Raw genomic sequence first — 18,443 nt, 5'->3', positions numbered from 1 at the left:
TACATGTCACTGTCATGGTAATGTTATTTATATGCACATGACTTTGCAGTGCTTACACACTCTAGACCAGGGGTGTCAAACTCAAATACACAGTGGGCCAAAATTCAAAACTGGAACAAGGTCACGGGCTAACATTAATATTTATTGAAAAAAAAATCTTCCTCCAGATTTAAGAATGAATCTCTTCTTATGGACTCAAACAAGTTTTGCTGAAAAACTGAATATGGAACAAGCAAAGCTTAATACTAAACAATATATATATTAGCTGTATGATACCAGTAGGCCAGCTCTAATAATAATTTGGTATGGCTTTTGGCCCGCGGGCCAGAGTTTGACACCTATGTTCTAGATGCTGTAATGTAGCACTGAAAGTAACCATAGGTCCTAATCAACCATCGCATGTCATTGCCTGCTCAGGTTGGATGATCTGCTATGTTGTTTCATAAACCCAGCAGCCTTTATTTATTATGTTTTTTCGGTCTTATCCCATTTTCTTTGGTTTACTTATAGGACTTATTCTTTCTATTGGTCCCTAAAGTCTTAACTGAATGTAGTCACTCTTATTTTTGTGCATTTGACTCATCTCCTATCTATCCTGAACAAGGAAATTCTTGCACATAAGATTTTTAGGGTTAAACCTTCTATAAGCTTTTATTTTGAAAGGAAGCTTGTGCATGCTTTTTGTGTTTGATGCTGCAAACCTGACGGAGCATATACGCCAACAGGCATCGGGGGTTAGTGTTAGGAGGAGGAGGAGAAAAAGCCTTCACCCTGATATTCCTCAGTTTTGTTGCATCTCGCGCCGTTTCCAGTGGAGCTCGTGGCAGTAGATCCTGCCGGATGTGTGCAGCTCGCGTCGGCTCTGGATACGGAAAGCACGCGCTCCTTCCTTTAAAAGCTGGAAGTATTCGCGTGTGAGCGGGCGCGCGTGTCTGAGTGCGTGTTGGCTTAGTCGTGAATCACACCTGAGCTGGGTGTGCAATTCCTGGGCGTGTAAAGCACATAGAAGGCAGCGTGTCCACTTGTTTGCCGTGGGAATGTTGTTAAACTAAACTTCCCCGCAGCGGCTCGGGCAGACGTGCGCTGCGCTCCGGTCCGGTCGGCACTCTTTTCCTCCCTCTTCCCAACACCAGGATGTAATTTGGGCAACTTTTTAAAGGACCGAGGACACGCAGGACTGGTTTTATCAGCTAACATTTGATTTAATTGGGGAATATTGTCGGCAGTCTGTAGCAGAGGGACGCCAGCGGCGGATCCAGAGGTACGTTGAGCGGCGTTTTGGCTGCCTGCTTGTTACTTTTTAACCGCACCTTTAATGAATACTTAACGCAGAAACAAAACTATTGTTCGTCCTCAAGCGCAGTCTCCCAAAGCCCTTCACAGCAGAAAAGCCTTTAAGGAGGATTTTAAAGATCTCCAGAGCACTCGTGATTCCTTATCAACGCGTGAATTCCCCTCGATGCCTTGTTTGGAGAACGCTACACCAAACTCCGCTTACAAAAGTTCAGGTTTAAAAACAAACATCGGTTATTAGCGATTTGAACGGTTACCATTGTAATTAAGTGGTGTTTTATACTTAGCATGGAAGGTAGTTGGTATTTGGCATTCAAGCCATATTCCAATCACTACGTTTTCTTTAGAAAAAAAACAACTTGTGGACTTGTGGACATGATTTCATCCGTGTAAATCAGCTGCCACTGAGGAACACTTTAAAACTTTAAGTTGCCAAAGTTTTAAAAGTGTCCAGCTGATACGGAGTCTCGGCTGTAATGATTGGCTGCAGGATGTAAGAGTCTTGGATATTGCTAATGGGTTAGAATACATTTAATTTAAAGGTTCCTAAACGAAGTCTGGCATATGGGAGACAGCGGAATGTGCTGGGACCCATCAATACTCAGAACATCTGGAGCCTCAGCCAGTGGGCTGATCCTGTTGAGTCGGTGACAATAATATATTCCAGACCGACTTCCTCCAGTGTCAACTCCACATATTGGAATTTACAACAGCTGTAGGAACCCATTATCTTTTATTGATTCTGCCCATTAATTCCATACCGATCTCAATGAGAGGGGCTTTTTTAAAAGACTCTGAGCTGTAACTCAACATCAGTTAGATATCCCTAACATTGTAGTTAATGTAATGTGGTTGAAGCAGATGTTTTTTGAAGGCATTATTGATCATAAGTGCCTAAACCATTACAACAGCAGCCAGATAATGGTTGTACTTAGTCAAATCTTTGGCTCCAAAGGTCATTAAAACACATTGGTCCCCATCTCATGCAAGGAACTATGAATCTTGGAAAGTGTGCTGCTGGCCATCTGCTTCAGAGAACTGCTGTACATGATGGGGAGGTAATTGCCCATGGTGTGAGTTAATGGATTAGAATAGCCTCCACACTGCACCTTGGGCTCTGGAGCCATAAAACTATTATAGCTGCAGCGACACAGCTCTGTTTAGATTCAGGTTGTTTGATGTTATTAGGACTAACAGGACACTCCAATCAGCCGAGCGTGCAGTTTCAAGGCTTCTTGAGCAGTTCATTGTCATGTTTGAGCTACTGCAGCCACTGGTGGGAAGTTTGAATGAGCGGGAGTCGATCAGATGTGTCCAGAAACTTTATAACTCGTACCTTTTTTTCCCCTTCTTTTTTTAACATGAAATTTGCAGCCAATTACCGGGTTGTGCTTACTGTGTCAGTATGAGTGATGGAAATGTCTCCTAACAGTCATTGCTGACACTTGTTCAAGCAATGTTCTCAATGAAATAGCATTTCCAATGTGTTCTTAAAGCAATCGATGGTTCAAAAGCACCGTGTTAGTCTGAATAAGCTCCTCAGTAAATCCCCTTTAAATGTTTTCCTAGAAGCCAAGCTATTTAATAGGCAGTTTTAACTCATCTGTACACAATGCTACGGACAGCACAACACAAACACTGTCTTCTGTTTAGTGAAGTGACTCGTCAGCTGAGCTTTACATTGAAAAAGCCTTAGATGCAGAAAGTGCAGGTAAAGGGAATTTCACTGGCTGCTCACTGGGTTGATTCAGCAGGACGGCTGACTTTCAGCTCGGTTACGTAGAAATGGAGAACTAAGAGAAAGGAAAATAAAAGGGCAATGCCTCCTTTTTTCACTTATTACTATGACATTTAACATTTTGGAAGGTCAGCATGTTAACTGTGTGTTTTTGGGTAACTTCTAGAGACATTTTGCATTTGGCGACAGAGCTTTTGGATCCTTGAGATTACCTTTCTCTTTTCTATTTGCTTAAATAGGCTTTACCCTGGTCTGAAGGCTGGGCCAAATCAGAACTGGCAGTAAGTAATATTCACTACTTGTACAGTTTAAAAAAACAAGACAAAACCCAGATGAAACAGGAAATGATGTGGGCTGAGCTGATAGTTTAAGTTGTTAAATTTGGCACCCTTTGCCTTTTGCTGGTTTAAAGAACAACACAATTTAAAGGAGTAGTTTAATGTGTTTGGGAAGTGCACTTATGCACCGTTTAGCCACATGCTTAGTTTGTAACTGTGATATTACTGCGCGGTTAGCTCAGAGTGGAAATGTGTGGGAGATGGCTACACTCTTGGTAAAAAAACAAAGTACACCCTCAGCCCTTGTATAGGAATTAATGAGGTAAATGGCAACCAGTTGCTGCTAATCATGATTAACTTAACATCAATTAGTCTCAGTTAGCATTTTAAATGTTGAAGTTCATGACAGTTAGAAAAAGACTGAACGAGTATGGCTTGTTTGGAAAGGATAAGGAACATGGCAGCACACCTTAGGTTTGCAAAATTGCATCTGAACCAACTACAAAATTTCTGGAACAAGGTTCTTCGGACAGATGAGACCACAGTGGCGATATTTGGACATAATGCACAACACCACATGCCAACTGTCAAGCATGGAGGTGGAGGGGTGATGATTTGGGTTCCCTGTAGTCACAGAGTCAACCATGTATTCCTCAGTATACAAAAGTATAGTGTGTACTAAGTATTCTGGAGTCAAATGTGAGGTCATCTGTCCAGAGCTAAAGCTTGGCCCAAACTGGGTCATGCAACAGGAAAATGATCCCCGAGCACAGCAATCAATCTAAAACGGTCCATCTGATTGAAATGCTGTGGATAATACTTCAGAGCTGTGTGTAACTGAATGCCTGCAAATCTCAATGAATTAAAGCAATTTTGTAAGATGGGATGAGCTACAATTCCCCGCAAAATAAAGCTATCGTGTTATTGTCAAATTAATCATGTGGTGTGTTTAGTTTTTCACAAGACAGTCTCTAGACTGTCTAAAATGAAACAAAATGTACCTCAAGCGCTCACTAATTCATAAACTGTTCATTTCAAATTATTTATTACATTGTAAATGTAATAAATAATTACATTAAATAGTGAATGATCTGTAACAAAAAAAGGGATATTGTCAAAGTTTCAAAGAGACAGCTATTCTAAAGGTGAGGAATCAAGTATAGCTAATTAACTGCTTTATACCATCCAGATTCATTTAACCTTGTTGTTTGGATTCAAACAAAAGAGTAAGGTTTCTACGCAATAAATTACGGTAGCAAGCTAGCTTGCTCGGGCAGTTTCCCAACTCCTCATTCAATTATTGGCTGATTTAACATCTAATGGAAAATGCCAGCGCTGCCTAAACAAGCTATGGAACAAAGGAAAAAGAGGAATTATCATTGATAACGGCTGGTATTTTTCCAGCGTGACAATATCTATTATGTAAGTTTGATGTCGTTAGCCATTTTCAGGCCCAAACACTTTTTCACTTAACAAACCAAACAAACACTGACGTGGTGCAGAAAAGTAAAGACTCCAAATTCTTTCAGTGACAGAAATGATTAATATGAATGTCCTATAAGATATTTAAATCAATACTCATGAAAAAGGGGATTTCTAAGGTTTAGAGGAGTTGGCAGTAAATATAGCTTGCTACTAGACATCTCAAAGTAATTTAAGAAAAAAATATAAAAATGTACCGCACTGCTTTAAGTTTGAATTTAAACTAGGTTGGAAAACTTTGAAGAAGTTGACAAGAGGATGTGTTACCTGGTTACTAAGTACAGGCTATGGCTATGGTTCGGCTACTAAAGATGAAGGATGGGAGTTAAACTGTTCTCCTGAAAAGCCCATGTTGTGGTCCGTGATGTTCAAAGAGACTCTGAAAACAAAAGCTCCACCAAAGCAATATCTGTGATGAACCCATCCACAGCAGTCACTGAAACCATGAACTGTAGTACATGCTCTGAGTTTTTAAAAACCTAAGGACATGCCGCGTATGAATGGTGCTAATAAAAAGCTGGCGATGCTGCGAATGGTGACTGAGTAGTTTTAAGGGGCTTCTTTTCAGTAAAGAGAGACAGAGTATTGCAGCGTGTTTTTGTTTTTTTTTTTTTTAAAAAAAAGACAAGAGGCTCATCTGCAGCAGCAGCAGCAGCAGCAGATGTTTGGGCCCAGAAACAGGATCGGTAGGTCTCCACTTAACAAGCAGATTGGCTATCCACTTTGAGATGTTACTGAGCCTGCATGCAGCGTCCTTCCAGCTCGGCTTCTTCTTTACTTTTTTTTTTTTTATATATCCTGAACCTGCTGTTGCTCTCACCTCTGCTAAGAGCTTGATTTTTTTTGTCTCTCATGTGTTTGTGTATTAAAAAGAGCAGCTCTGGCCCCACCCTGCACTGTGTAACCAACTGAACGGGTAGTGTGTTTTTATGTTGGTAAAGCTCTCATCCATCAGAAGCACAGTCAGTCTGAGGGCTTAGCTATACATTAGCGTCACCTTTGCACTTCCACCGCTTGACTGTAAGAAACCTGTTTAAGTGGAATGCAATTTGGTGGTTGAGTAACAGCACCACATTCAATACTCTGCTTAAACAGGAAGTTATGCTACTGCTTATATACAGTACACAATGATAGTAGGCTGTACTTGGATTTCTGTGCTAGATAGAAGCACAAGCAGATAGTGTTGGTGTGTTTAATTTCTACTTCTGCTTTCAAACCAAAACTAATGGTTATTAGCAAGCTGTGGTTTAAAAAAAAAAAAAAAAAAAATAGAAAAATCTGTTCTAAAAACATAAAAAATAATTATTTAATCCAGAGGAAGAATTTACAACAATACAGTGCTACAATGAAATACACAACTACTCTGTAAAAGTAATTATTATGTAAAATAATGCTTTTTGAAGCACTAAATTGTTAAGTCCCCAATTTCTTACGGTTTATGTGTGTGGTATGAAAAAGGAAAAAAAGGCAGTTTTGCAGGTGGTGTTGCAGCCTCATCATGCTATTAGCTCAGGGACTTTGCATGAATCCCAGGCTGTGTAGCATTTTGCACAAGCCTGTATAATTTAATTAGCAGTAGTGCATCGTACTCCATGGCTGTGACCGTGCCACTGTCTGCTAAGCTGTGATGCTGCTCTGCTGCATGTGCTGCACACAGTCCTGGGAGTATAGGGAATAATCATTGTTTGTGTTTGTGATGAATATTGGTCTGCCAGTTTGTTAATTAAGCTCTATGAAACGCCTTTAAATTGAACGCAAGTACTGTATATGAGCAATTCTAAGTAATTATTGAATACAGGACAATTTATTGCTTTTGAAAATGTGCATTGATTTATGTATCACCCATTAGTGTTCAACAGTGTGTAGCTTGGCCTCTTGTCTACTTTTAGTGGCCACCAAAAAGGTCAGTTTAATTACATCATGTACTGCTAGCTTAATCTTCAAGAACATATTCTTGTTGTAAATCTGTATAAGAAAAGATAATTGGTAAGTAAAGCTTTAAAATTAATAGTAAATCCTGTGCACCTCTGTAGACTCACCGCTGCAGGTATCACTGCTTGAAAGAGAGAGGTTGTTGTGGGCCTGCAGCAAGGTTTACAAGAAATCTGCCTAATGTGAACAACCAGCAGTTTAATCTGCATGCAAGCAGCTTTCATTCTTCTTAATGAGGTTGGTGGATGCGGCAGCTTAAAAGATAGTTTTGTTTTTTTTCATTTTTTTTTTTAAATCTTCAAAAAGGTGATTTATTGGTATTTTATTGTGAAAACACTGACTGAAGAAACAATGACTAATTAATAATTTCACACAGTTTGCTTCAGAGCTGAATTGATTGATGGAGACAAGCTGGTTAATCAATCCTTATATTGAACCCGGGATGTTTGTATAGATTTTTATTTATTTATTAATAAATGAATCAATAAATCTCCTGATTATTATAACTATACTGTCCAAGTACATGCTGATGTGATAATTTAAATGTAATTAATATGCAGTGAAAAGTTTCACTCTCTGTTTTTGGTGTTTAAGTATGTTAAAGTTTAGCTTTGCGAAGAGCGACTGTTACTACTAAAATACTTTTTAAATTCAGGCGAACATCCTGTTTCAGGTTTGCTTTGGGTTCTTACAGCTGTATGTGGAACAGACTGTTTCTGTAGTTGCAAAAAATGGCAGAGGCTGGTTTTAATCTGTATTTATAAGCTGTGAAATTGAACAAAATGTTGGAGATCAAACTGTCTCTAACAGATGGATGCAATGCTTCCTGTGCTGATTGTCTGCTGGGTGCTGCGCAGACGTTCTGCAGCGTGTGTTGAGTAATTCTGCGACTAGAAACTTCACTTTTTAAAAATCTCAGCAGCTTCATAGGAGAGCTCCTTGTAGTATTTGTTGGCTTCTTGTTCAACGTCTTTTTCATATTTGCGTAAAACCTTCTGAAAGCTTTCACGACATCTTCAGTTTTCATTTTTTTTTCTTTTTTAAATGCATTTTCTAGCCTGTCAGCCTGTCCGTGGTTGTTTTCAGCGCTGAGCAGCAGTAGCTGCTGTTGAAACACAAAAAAGTGTCTCCGCTCTCTTAAATTCAAAGCATGGACCAAAATTATGTTTCACAACTTGGCAGAGAGAGCAACGGAAGACTGAGACATGCTTTCTCTGTGCTGCAGTCATTTATCACAGGGAGAGAGTGGCAAAGGTCAGACAGCATTCACATACTTTTTAGGTGTGTGTGTGTGTGTGTGTGTGTGTGTGTGCGTGTGTGCGTGTGCGTGTGTGCGTGTGCGTGTGTGCGTGTGTGTGTGTACCCTTGGCAGAAGATATTGTTTTCCACTTCTTGATCAGTTGTTGTTGTTGTTGTTGTTGTTTAGCAGTTAATGGCTCCTAGATAAAGAAACATAGTTTATATAACAGCTTTCAGATGGCGAGATGAGTGCTGGGCACGGAGATGCTTTCAAAATATATTTGGAGAAATAAGCCAGGGCAGTATGGGCGCAAAGGCTGTACCAATATTTCACGCTGTTTTTATTCCATCATGTTGACATCTGCCTGTTACGATGTCATTGTGATGTCATAGGGTGTCATATTACAACAATAAATGTTTTTTGCAAAGCTCTCCTCACGCCCTTTCACATGATATGTTATTTGATATTGTTTCTTTAAAAAAAAAATTTTAACCTTTTTTTAAACTTTGACCTTGGGTGCTAACAATGGAGGTCACGGTCAAATTTGTAGCCAACCCAGGTGCCCATGAGCCCCAGAGCCTAGCAGATTGTTGCTGAGTTTGAATATTTGCCATAAAGATTTGTGGGGAATGTAAAGGTTTCACAATAACAGCATTACAAATGGGAATAAAGACAAAAAAGATGAAAAATCAGATAAAAAAATATAACCCAAAACATGGACAAACTAACACACCTCTCTCCCCCCCCCCCCCACTTCCGCTAACAGCAGGTCAAGTTGACATTCAGCCCTCCTCTGATTGGCTAGTCTAGGCTAAGCAAGTGTATGTGTGTGTGCATAACTTCACAGGAAGTAAACCTGTTGGATGACTCATGGTAATAGGTAATAGTTTCAACTTTGTTGTTCTTCTAGACTTTTCTTTGTTCACTTGTCTAGTATGTTGCTTTTGGCCTTTAATCACCTCACAACATCGTCCTTCCTGGTATGTCATGGGTTGAACTTGACTCATGCCATTCTATGAAATATTTTAAAAAGTTCCTTATTTTAAAACAATAAAAAGAAATGTAGCTGCAGATCTGTAACCAGTCCTGTTTCTGTGCAGTAATGTAGCCTTATGTCTCCAAGGTGTCTGCAGTGTTACTAAACACTTAGAAATGCTTGTGAGGTTTCAGACAGTGGAAGGTAATGCATTCAAAGCGCACGCTTTATTAGAGCAGTGAAAACTCAGAAGTGTTTTTCCCGTATTTATTTAGAGATGAACAGGAAGTGTTAGGGATTTAAAAACAATAAAATAAAAAAAGGAGGAGGAGGAAGGAGGAATGAGGGTCCAGGCTGTCAGCCAGTGGGTTGCTCAGCATTTAATTAGTTGCAGTTCTAGCAAGGATGTTTATTCCAATAATATTAACATGACAAAGGGTTTAGACTTGGAAAAAGGTGGAATATTTACTTGAGCTGAATAATTTTCAGTAGGCATAAAAATATACTAATAATATTCAGTTAGTCACTTTGTCTTCTGGAAAATGCTTTTTTTTCTCCACATATTTCTTCTGTCATTTAATAGTTATTATGAATCAAATGATTAGATAATCAATGAGCCAAATGCCACACATTGTATTGCCTCTAATGGCTACTTGAGGTGGCCTCCAAAAGTGAGTCTGTCCCCATAGCCTGCCATCTTTAAATGTCCAGCAGAAATAAACACGTTTGCAACCTGCTACAAAAAAAGTTTCGATCTCTTTAGCTAATTTAAGAGATGAGCGAGAGATGCACAGGCAATAAATCTTTTACAGCTCACACATTTAAACTCTAACATTTGGAGTTGTGAATGTTGACTATACATTATTGCCTGTATGCTGGGAGTTGAGCTGGGCCTGTCCTGTGTTTGTGGGATTCGGTGCCTTTTGAAGCATTTTTGATGCATTTATCTGATACGCCGCATGTATCTTGTTCATGAGGCTTGCTTGTGTCAGCTGATGAATAGAATTCCATCCAAATATGGCCTGTTTACACGAAACCAAGATAATGATGTTCATGTTGCTAAATTTGACGCTTGGGAACAGGAGGTCTCAAACTGGCGGGTGATGTCACAGTGACCATCTTTTGTTTTCAGTCTGTGCTTACTGGTGTAAAGTCTGTCTAGACTCAGTTTTTTCCGTGTTTCTGAGCCTCCACTCGGAGACTACACTTTATTTATAACGTATAGCTGTTTTCATGTGGAGCCTCTTAAAGCCATCATCCATGAGATTCCTCATCTTATTTCCAACCGCCTGCACCACCAGCACTATGCCGACACCTTTGATGTATGCTCATTGCTGCTCCGTTTGTCTCACACTTCCTTTACATTATAATGAGCGCGCTCAGTCATGCAGCCTGTTGGTAATAAACAACAGCAAACTGTAGCAGGCTTAAAGATAAAGAGCTGCGTGCTCTCTGTTCGTCTTTCCCTCTTTTCATCTCTGAATATTTTTTAGTCTTGTCAGTGTATTTAAGAAATCCTGCTTCCAGAAACATCAAAAAGTTGACTTTTTTTTTTTGCTCTGAGGAGGGTTTTCTATGAGGGATGCAGCCGTCTGTCGCTAGGTGTTCACAATAGAAAAAAGGTAGAGCCCCTCATCATAATTCAGCAGTTGTGAAACAGACATTTATTTATTATATTTATTTATGTGAATGTGAATTTATATCGTGCTTGGAGCATGTGCATCTCTGATAAAATAATGAGTCCATAAATGGATAACTTCCCGGTCTTCAGTTCCTTTCATGTCCTCTTATGGTTTTAGAAGCACTTTTAAGCAGACTCATTTTTGATTTCTGTAAACACCTCTACCAGGCAGGTGTGGGGGAAAGCAGGCCTAAATTGATTCGATCGCAGAAAACGATGCTAAATGATCAACTTTCTAACTGCGGAGCGGTTGTTCTGAGTGCATTTAAGCCCTGAAATGCTCTCGTGGAGGCTAAAACAAGCCTGCCTCTTGGATTGTGTGTCTGGAGCCACTGATTGAGGCTGGCGTGTACGCGGACGAGCTTTGCTGTGTTTTGTTTGTCCAGCTGTTAATGTGCCGGTCTCATTATGCCGCTGTTGTCAGGGAGCCTCCGAGTGGAGAGCGGTGATTTAAGAAGCCAGCCTGACTGATTACCGACCTGTGCTCTAGTCCTCTTGTTCTCTGTGGCCGTGCATGTGTAAGCGTTTACACATGCACGACTTGTACAGGTCAGCTTGTGCTGCAGTTTAAAGCCATTAGCAGTATAAGACTCATTTAAAAATAAATAAATAAAGCACCGCTTTGTGATGCCATTCTAGAAATGATAACCGCCACTAGCTGCCGTCTTTTGATTCCAGCGCGTGCAATGGCTGTTCAGCAAGGTTCATTGTTATTGGTTCGATGCTAGTGCGGTCTCTGAGTTCAGTTTGCAGCTCACTGAACTGTGCTCAAACATGCACTGTCAAAACTATCAGTATTAGTATCTGCAGTACTGTCCCTGTATTTACTTGGTACTGGATCGATACCAAAACTCGCAGTATTGCACAGCACTAGTATTTAGCCTGCTTAATCTTGATGCTTTTTGCGAGCCGGTTTGCTTATTGGCATTTGGTTTTCTTTATCTTGCTCTTCCATATCTTCTTTTAAAGTTTTGGTTTTCCATCATTGAAAATTCAACATTTTATTGATGACATTATGGGTTAGAAGCTGGAGACCACTGATGAGCTGGTCAGCTGTTTGATTTGAAATTATTCTTCCACGTCTTTGGTGTCAAAAAATAATACTGGTCTGCATTTCTGCAGATAATCAGACTGGACCGATATGGTTGCCTTTAGGTCATTTGCATTAACTTTCTTATGTACCACTATCATATTGTGCTGGTACTAACGGGTTAGCGGGTGCTGACTTCAGAACCACAGTAAGTGCTGACATCGTGTTTCTCAAGGTTCAGTTCACATTGAATGGCGTCTGCCTTTTAGAAGTGAAACATGACAGCTTCTCAAAAGAATACAAGAGAACTGAGCGTGTATTAATTGAATGTCTTGAACTGTACATGAACCCTTGCTGCCCCCCGTGCCAGCTCGTGCTACGAACGGGTGTGAACTGCAAAGTGGAGCTGCAGCAAACAATTACTGTGTCGCTCAATCATTTTGACAGTTCCTCCAGTGATAAATTCATTTGTGAGCTCAAGAGGAAACGTGTCAAACTAAGTTTCATCTGAAGCATTGTTGATCCTCAGCGGAAGACAAAAGTCTGTTTCTATGCTCGTCCTGCCAGGTGAGGAAAATAGATTTTATTGATGCTTGGCTTGACAAGTTTAAATTAGTGTTACATATGAGGATATATTTTTGTTGGTTTAGATGTCTGACAATTTTATGGTCATTAAAATTTTAACTCTACAAATGGCCCTGTAATAATCTGTGTGTTGAGTGGGTGAAGAGCTGTATACAGAAACAATGACAGAGTCTCTGTTGCGTTGAGTTGTATAGCACCAAATCCCAACAACAGTCGCTTCAAAGTGTTTTATAAAGTAAAAAAGAGATCCTACAATAACAGAGACAAACTCCAACAATTTGTTGATCCCCTGTGAATAAGCACTTGGCAACGGCGAGAAAGAAAAACTCCCTTTTAACAGGAAGAAAGGGAGGTGAGGGAAGGAAGATGGGACAAAGACACATTGTGGAAGAGAGGCAAAGAATAATAATAATAATAATTTATGATTAGATGCAGAGTGGTGTTCAAACAGGGTAGAAGAAACGCTCAGTGCACCAAGGGAATGCCCCAGCAGCCTAGACGTATTGCTGTGTAACCAAAGGAGGATTCAGCGTCACCAGATCCAGCCATAACTAAAGGCTTTATGAAAAAGGAAAGTTTTAAGTCTAAACTTAAAAGTAGAGAGGGTGACCTTATAATAATGAATGAACTCTTATGAGTAGTGAGTATATCTTTGTAGAAAGCTAGAAACGTGTGTTTTATTTCTATGTTCTGGTTATGATAGCATACATTCTCCTCGTTTTGTTCACTTAGAAGCCAAAAGATGTTCATCATCGATTGCTTTTGTTAGCTGAGTTTCTGCTCACCTATTCACAGGAAGTCTTATCAAAGCTTCCTTTTGCCCAGTGTTTATCTGAACTATCCCACTGTCTGACCATGTTACTGCTCTATAGCTATGCTTTAGTTGGACTGACAGTCGCCAGTAAAAGTATTTCAAAAGTCTGTGTTTGTGGACACTTAGTGATGATGAGACTTGATTTGTCTGAGTGTTTCTCAAGGAAATTTCAATACTGCAAAGCACGTACAGATTCCAGGCAATTTCTCGTGGAGAAGAAACCCAAATGGCACAAGGGGAGCTTTGTGTGTGACACACACATTTGGCAAATTGTTCCCGTTGTTTCTCCATTCTGTCCTCCACATCACAAAAACCCAGGAAGGGGGAGCCCCGAGAGAGCGAGGGAGGGAGATGGAGGGGGAAAATGGATCCAATCAAGTCAGATCGCATTGTCTCGTTGATTGAACAATTTGTAAGTCTGTTTTGTCAGCATCGTGCTTTTGCAGAACTCCCAGGAGTGCCGTGCACGAAGGCCGCTGCACCATCGGGCGCCATTTATTTCACCCCAGCTGCCCTTTAACTTCATCATCATGACTGCTTACACGTACACACATACTCTGTATCTCTCTCTCACACACGGCAGTTTATGATGATAGATATTTGCCTGCGGAATGAAGAGTGGGAAGCGTAGAGGGCCATTTAGCGACCTGGGTATTGCTGGCTGTCTATGTCTCTCTCTGTTAATTCAGGGTCACGTCAGTCAGCGTGCTCGGAGATGCGAGGCGTCACACTCAGAGCAGAGTAATGATTAAATGAATAAAGGGCTGCCGCCTGCTTGGTAAAGAATAGAAAACATGAAAAGACAAAAAAAAGGACTGAGGGAGGAGAGCTACAATGCCCCTCAGTCTAATGATTCCAGCCAGCATTTCTTTATCTCCATTTAATTTCATACAATGCCTTTAATTACTTGCTATTCTAGTTGCTAACGTCTATTGTGCGGGCCTATTACAGGAGGAGCAGGAGGTTCATTATACTAGAAAGATTGATGCACTTCAAAGTCTTTCTTTTTGGTGTTGAGTAGTTTTGCTTTTTTTCCTTCTTTCATGAGAAGTTGAACGAGATTTTTGATCTTCTGCGTTCAGTCTTGTGTCTTTAGCTCTTCTGTTTGGCAAAAGGTTTAAATTTTCAAACAGTGGAACATTAAAATTCAGTTCTTAACCCACCAAAACACACCTGTGTTTGTAACTCTTAGTAATTATAGTTTTGCTTGTAAAACAAGCCTCTATCCTCGGGCTAATATTCATGGAGGACACATGTGCCCGGCGACCACTTTATTGGGAGCACCTGCGCAGTCTAATGCAGTCCATTACAGCAGCTCCACCATAAAAATCTGCTTTTATAAAGCTTATTCTTGGGCCGCTTGACTGAGGCAGAAATCACATTTATTTTGGTCTTTGTAAACAATTTGAATCTTGGTTATTTAACACAATTATTTTTATTATTTTGGGGGGAGACGGGGTCATCCAGTAGTTGGCTGGGCCCTGATTGCCAGGCAGCCTGTAAGGTTCTTAGGTGATACTGAAAATGGTGACTTTTTCCTTTTCCTTTTTTTTTTTTTTTTTTGGCTTTGCATAGTGACTTAAAGAGAGACAGCTGTTGAACTGTGCACGCTGCACAGTGATCACTTAGATTAGGCAAACTGGACTTTGGAGTCAAATGTAAAAGTAAATCTTTAGAGCTTGCACAGCATCTGACGTCTGATTGCTTCATTTGCTGTATTTCTTGTTGTAGTTCTTGAATTTTTCCTCCATGGAGCTAAAAGCTTCCTTCTGACCATTGTGTGTCTGCACTTACACATCTGTTATAAATCTATAACTATTATTCAGTTTAGTCTGTTCCTATAGGGTTGCTTTGTCATTTAGTTTATATAGGGTTTCCGGGCCTTTACCTGGCATTATGGAGGAGGTTCAGCTGCTGCCAAGACTGCCTTTGCTGCCTTCAGATGTTGTGATGATCGCTGACCACTTTATTTACACCTGTTGAGAAGGTCTTCTTTACAGTAGGCTAACAAGTTGTCGCTTCAGCCTGTTTCTCCTCTGTGAGCGCCGCCTCCTCGCAGCTCGGCATCAGGCTGAACACATCCTGTGTAAACGCCGACGAAGCTGTGATGTTACTGGTGTGTTGCTCCTGCTTTTGCTTTTGCTTCTGCATCGAGACTGTGACGGTCATCCAACGCTGTTTCCATTCACGGCCTCTGCTTGATCCGATTATGAAGCAGCAGCGCTGTCTCCTCCTCTTCTTGCCCTTTCCTTGTCTCTCACTCGCTGCTCACCTCTGCCCCATTTCCTCCTCATTCACAAATCATTCGGAGACTTTAACACCATTAAGACTCAAATTAAGGCGCTTTAATGGAAACCAGCATGGGCATGTTCCGTTTTAATGCAGCACCCATGTTGAGCAACTGATTTTGATAGCGTATTGATGTTTGAACTACGTGGAGTTACTGGGTTTATTGTACAAATCCACCGAGAAGGTCTTATAAGGCCCAAAACGTGCTAAAAACTAATCTCCAAGGTTATCCGTATCAAAACAAGACCGGTGTCTATTTAGAAAAAAAATCTTTAGACCATGCTTCCCATTTAAAAGAGAATCAGATCTCTAAGCCACAGCAAAGTCCCTGCATCTAATGCAATCAGCTACCAAATTTAACAAAAACCTACAAGCCGCGGGCATCAGCCAGAGGACGGGAATTACCGCTGCTTACGTTGATGTTGCATCACTGCAGTGTGTCTGCTTTGTTTTGTCTCCAAAAGAAATGTAGATAAAAGGAGCATCCGGCATACAGGAAATAAGATAGGAGTTAATTTATCGATGACTGAGCCACATGTTCGTCCTCAGTTGAGATTCAGATAACCAGAACCTGATGAAATGGTAAGCAAAGATAATTTGGTGCCAAAACAAGTCTTTGATGAATTAATTGGATTCTGCTCTGCTTTTCCTTATTTTCTGTCATATGTTGTTATAATAATGGGCACTTAAATTAAACTTGACCAACATCCAAAGCAACGGACCGTGTACGAGAGATGAAGCGAGGGTTGGTGTGACAGAGGAGGACGCCAGGGGAGGGTGAGATGAAGGCAGATGATCCGCTGTGCCGACCCCTGAAGGGAGCAGCAGAAGAAAAAAGACATTAAACTTGACCAATGTTCCAAACAGCAAAGTAAGAATAATGTCTGCGAGCCAAAGCCCCATTTTCTAGATTTTAGATTTAGATGAAAAATAATGAAGATGTTTAAATATTTTCTTTTATTTTTTAGAAAAATAATAAATGAGAGTTAGTTGCAGGAATATCTGGCAGTAGTTTATGTCTGTGGTTTATGGTTGTTACTGCTGTCAGGTCAGGTCAGATCACATGGGACAGCATTTAGAGGGTGATTACGTGTGTGTATTTGTGTTGCCTTTGGGTTACAGTGCCTTTGTGTAACATGCTTTCAGGTTGAAGCTTGAAGGCTGAAGGTTGTGTTTGTTGTACAAAGAGTAGCAGGTATGTGTGTGTGTGTTGTCCTTGACTGCTTTCTGTTTGTTCAGATGGGTTAAGATGATAAAAGCAGAGCTCTGAAACTTTTTACAGTTCTCTTTACTCTCTCTTTACACCGGTTTACATCAGGTCTGTTACAGGTACACTGAGTTATTACCAAGTTAGGTCTGAGTTATTCTTTACCAGCGGTTTATGTGGGCATCCCTCAACTTGTTTCAGAGAAGCTGTGTCTCTGGCTGTAACCGTACTCCTGCAGTACAAACTAGATGTATGAGGTTACCGTAAAGTGAGCATTACGTGGCTGTTGCATTGCACTCTGGGAAATGTAGGATCCAGTTTTTTAGTTCAGTCCATGCCACTGATGTTTTTGTGAGTTCTCTAAAAGATTTAAATACTGTAATTTATCTATACATAAATTAAGTTTCTTTTCTATGAGGATTTTTAAATTTAGATTTTTGCTTGCTGATAGAATAAGTTACTACTTTTAAACATTTTCTGTGATGCAAAACAAAATATTTAAATTCCTTTTCTTGTCTCAACACTCTGAACTCTAGTCCCTGTATGATGTCACTGAGCGCGTCCTTAAACGCAGTCAGCACCCCAGTGCTGACTGGCAAGCCCCACCCATGTTTTATGCTAATGTCACCCAATCAGAAGGAAGTCTAAGGGTGGAGCTCAAATGGGCTAGACCAAATGCAAGATGACATGGAGTAAAGCATAAACTGACCTCAAGATTCTTCTTCCATTACTCATGCGCCACCTCTCCACCAAGCTTAATAAAAATGCCTAGGTACTTTTTTTTTTTTTTTTTTTTTTTTTTGACCAAAGAACAAATGATACCAGCAATTCAACCCACATCTTGTAGAAAGTAAAAAGAAATTCTCCTTATATGCATAAAAGTGATTAATCTATTCAACTGAGTTGTTAAAAGCAATTGCCATTTATCAAAATCCCAAGTAAATAGAGTTTGCATAAATCGGTCAAGACTGCCTCTCTGTGTGGCTTTAGTGTCAAATCTGCAGAGAGTAGAGCTTGTTCTGTCTGTGCACAGAAACGTGTGTGTATATAGGCAGGTATTTAAACAAATACTCTCAAAGGTGAAGCTTTTGTATTTTTCTTCATCTGCTGTGAAATTGAAGATGCTGCGCTGGGACCATTTCATAATCCAAACAACAAATTCGTCCAAGAAAAAGAATAAAATCAGTTAAAAATGGTTGATGAATAAAGCTCTACATAGATGTGTTTTAATCACTAATCCTGTTGGTATGTGTTGCACTTTCAGTTTTCATCACTCCACGGGGGATTTTTTTTAGTTGAGGCTGATGGTGTAATATGTGCTCTCTGGCTGTGGGACTTTACCATGTTTTACTTTAGTCTATCTCACTATCTAACTGAAACCATGTATCGGTGTTTAAATCTGTGACTCGTAATGAGAAACCCACAAACATCTGATGCCTGAGAATACAGCGCAGTTCTATTTTGTGTCAAATGTGCAAACATGTCTGAGAACTGTTCTTATAAATGCAAGTGAAGCAATTCAGGTCAACAGACTTCTGGTGCTCTGAGTATTTTAGAGGTGAGAGGGTCTTCCTGTGTGGGCTGTAATTAAAACCACGCGTCCTCTACTGAAAGCTGCTCCCACACAGGGAGTGTCGAGTTGAGTGTCAAGCAGTATGGAAGAAGGAAATGGCCCTGAAAGTAAGTGTGTGTGTGTGTGTGTGTGATAGGTAAGCGGTTGTAAAATTTGATAAGTTGACGTTACCTAAAGGTATCTTTGCGGATGAGTTACATTAACTTTCATACCAAAGTGTAAAAGAGCTCTACCTAGTCTGAAGTTTTCAGTGTGTTTAGCTTGAATGGTCAGTATGTGCCTGCAGCTGTTGGCAAGAGCAACACTGGCAAAGCTCAGATACTGA

The 18,443-nt window shown here is 40.3% G+C and overlaps 1 protein-coding gene across 1 annotated transcript in view; it reads left to right on the top strand.

The window, feature by feature from the left end:
* Positions 1 to 728: 728 nt before the first annotated feature.
* The window catches only part of plxnb2a.1 (plexin b2a, tandem duplicate 1), a 224,324-nt gene continuing 206,609 nt past the window's right edge, over positions 729 to 18,443 (top strand). Inside the window, exon 1 of the mRNA XM_006780946.3 lies at positions 729 to 1,261. The gene's annotated coding sequence lies outside the window, so the exon portion shown is untranslated. The remainder of the gene's footprint in view (positions 1,262 to 18,443) is intronic.

This window comes from Neolamprologus brichardi, chromosome 17, assembly GCF_056152115.1.
Source record: "Neolamprologus brichardi isolate AB-2024 chromosome 17, ASM5615211v1, whole genome shotgun sequence".
Taxonomy (NCBI): domain Eukaryota; kingdom Metazoa; phylum Chordata; class Actinopteri; order Cichliformes; family Cichlidae; genus Neolamprologus; species Neolamprologus brichardi.
Note: the sequence above shows the minus strand (reverse complement) of the source record. Positions and strands in the feature narration are given on the sequence as shown.